This window comes from Mastacembelus armatus, chromosome 19 (genome assembly GCF_900324485.2).
Source record: "Mastacembelus armatus chromosome 19, fMasArm1.2, whole genome shotgun sequence".
Taxonomy (NCBI): domain Eukaryota; kingdom Metazoa; phylum Chordata; class Actinopteri; order Synbranchiformes; family Mastacembelidae; genus Mastacembelus; species Mastacembelus armatus.
In genome coordinates, this window is record NC_046651.1 from 13997477 (window position 1) to 14000545 (window position 3069).

A 3069-nucleotide genomic window follows, 5' to 3' on the forward strand; every position below is an offset into this window, starting at 1 on the left:
GCATTAGAGGGATGACATATCTCCTTTCATCATCACATTGTAGTAGTTGTATAAAAGCCTGAAAAATGTAGCTTGTAGTTACACTTTATTCTGTGGTAAAATGCATTACATTTTTTCACAATATTACATTGGTGCATTCTTTGTGATAAGCACTCTTAACCCTCTGATACACCAGTTTTATATAAATACAACTGTTAAGAAAAGTCTTCTGCTATTTATATCTGCTATTTGCTTTTTCTGGTGTAATTCAGTTACTGTATACATTTTTCAGCTTTGTTTTGCATATTTCTGACATTTTATCTATGGATCTTGTATTTATGTAGGTATTTACATGTACATAGCAATTTTTATAGCAGTAATAATGTAGTATGCCAGTGATTCCTCACCTAATTTGCTCGCGACCCTTCAATACAACCACACCTACAGTATTTGTCAGTTTGAAGATTGTCTCATTTGGATTGAACTGTGGCTAGTTTGCAAATAAAAGATAGACAGTGCTCAAGAATAATGTTGAGAAGTGGGAAAATGTATATTTATCTTGTGAACCCTGGTGTTGAATATTAATGCACTAATAGTTTCAGGGCATTTTGGTGTACACATTGTGTTTATGTTGGGGCAGCAAATCAGAGCCAAGAGTCATTCCTGTTTCCCTAATTACAGTAAACAGAGATTTTTCCATGAGGTTACTCTCAGTACAACACAATCTCATCTCTAGGGTTCTTTACAGATGAAACAAGCCTGGATTTTTTTTAGAAAATATTACAGGAAAAAGTGGATGTTGACATCTGCTTGATGGGAACCTTTGAGCTAGTCAAGCTGAAGCAGCAAAGTCACAGAAGATGGGGGGGAGGGGGGTTCACACAATGAGGTCAAAATGTTTGTTCAGTTTGTTCATTTCTGAAATTCAGCTGTCAAACTGTGTCTGTGTTGAAGTAGGTGAAAGGAAGTGTTGCAAACATTTGGAGGGGAAACACTACCCTTGAGTACAAACTCATATAAATACAGTATTGTGATGCTGTGGCCAAATGAGGCTAAAACATTGGCTAGTAACTTTATTTGATTGAAGAATGTTCTGTCCTTTATCTCTAGGTTGCTCTGCAGTTCCATGTCTATCACATAGGAAAGGTCAAACTACTCACCTGACCTGACAACCCTGAGGTCCATGCTGAATGACTGGAGGTCAGTATGAGGCACCTGGCCTTATTACAGGGTCAATGGTTTTTCACTTGAGGGATATACAAGCTCTTTCTAAATGTCAGGATATGCAACTTACAAATAACTATAACACCTATCTGTAGGTTGATGACGTACATTTTTACTGCAAAAGAAAAAAATACATTTATTGCTAATTTTATTTTACTATAGACCAGAAGTATTTTCAGTTTAACAAAACCCTTATTGATTCAGTTTCCAGAGGAACTGCAGCCTGGATCAGTTTACCTTGTTACCTTGTCACACTATGTTCTGGTCTGATGTCCATGTCCATTTCCGCTCAGCTTCCCCTCCCAGTCTGCACCACACTGTGCAACAGAGGTTGCTTTGTCCCTGTGGCCAGTCATCCATTACTAATCTCCAGTCTTTTACTGAGCTGGAGACTTGTTGCATGCTTTCAAAGAGCAGATACATGCACTCCATCTCCCAAATGAAGCTGCAAGGAAACCTTCTGGTTGAATATTGGCAAATGAGTAAAGATGGCAGATCGTTTACACCAAAGAATTCCCAAAATCATCTGCAAATCATTATGAGAAGCATTCATTTTTTTTATTATAACACCAGATGGTACAAATACATGTAAACATAAAAACACTTGAACAAAAACAACCAAAAGAAAAAAAAAAACCCCATCACACCAACAAATAAAACATCCATGCATAAATCAATCAACTGAAGAATATAGTTATAGTTCTTGAGTTGGCTTGATGCAGAAAGTGCTTTAAGTTTTCTTTTTTAAATATACAAATAATTAATTTTATGTTACAATGAAAATACAGTAAAAACTGTGTGCGCTCATGACTTGTCAGAATTACTTGTAGTAATTTATTTCTTATCCCAGGTTAACTGATATTGTTAATTGTCAAGTGTTATGGAGAAAAATGTTCCTGAGGACACTAGTATTTACCTTAATTTTAAATATGCCATATGACAATAAACGTATCAAAAAATGTACAAATCCAAGCAATGTTGACTGACATTAAAAAAAATATGCAAATAACACAGTGTTGTTTGTTTGTACCACTATTAATGATCTGTCTCTCAGCTTTAACAGTAAACAGGCATTTTTAAAAAGTGAGGAGCTTAAGTATATGTGTAATGATGTTTCAGGTAGAAATGCAATGCAAACAGATACCATCAGCACAGAGAGCTCCTTCTATTGCATTAGCTAAAGGCCCTGATATCTTGATGGAAATAACTTCATTTTGGCCACTACCAGGCCCAGTAAATACAATTGCTAGCTGTTAGCGCAGCTGTGTAAGCCCGGTAACTGATGGAAAGTGACTCAGACACAGTTATGAATGGTGCTGGGTGTTGTGCCTGTGTGCTCTTGAATATGTTATCGTCTCCTCTTTGTGGTGGAGCATATTAATAAAGCACCTTGCAGTTACACCATCTAAGCAGACCGTAAATCATTGTCTCTTAAATCAATAGGGGCAGTAACACGACTGGTTCTCACTGTATTAGAGGCCACCAGTTTTTAAACCATTACAATTAACACATTAAACACTTCAATCCTGAACTGATGTGACACAATCAGCTAACGTAATGATTAATTAATGGCTAGTGTAAAGTGTGGGCCAGCCCTACAGATTCAGAACAAGAGAAAGTTAATCAGGTTAATTGTCAGAAACTATCTTCATTAACATAATATAGCTACTGAGGGTTGAAGAATCAGGTCAAATTTGGCAAATTGGGCTTTTCCTAACTTTTCTTCCTTTTCCCCATAATAAATGCTCAGATAAAGGCATTCATAACTTGTACTGGTAATGTAACACAAAAAATACAAACACTGCATAGTAAAAGGCACTCTGTAAATTAATTTTGTTTTTTGCACCTGCAGGGTTCCTCTCCCTG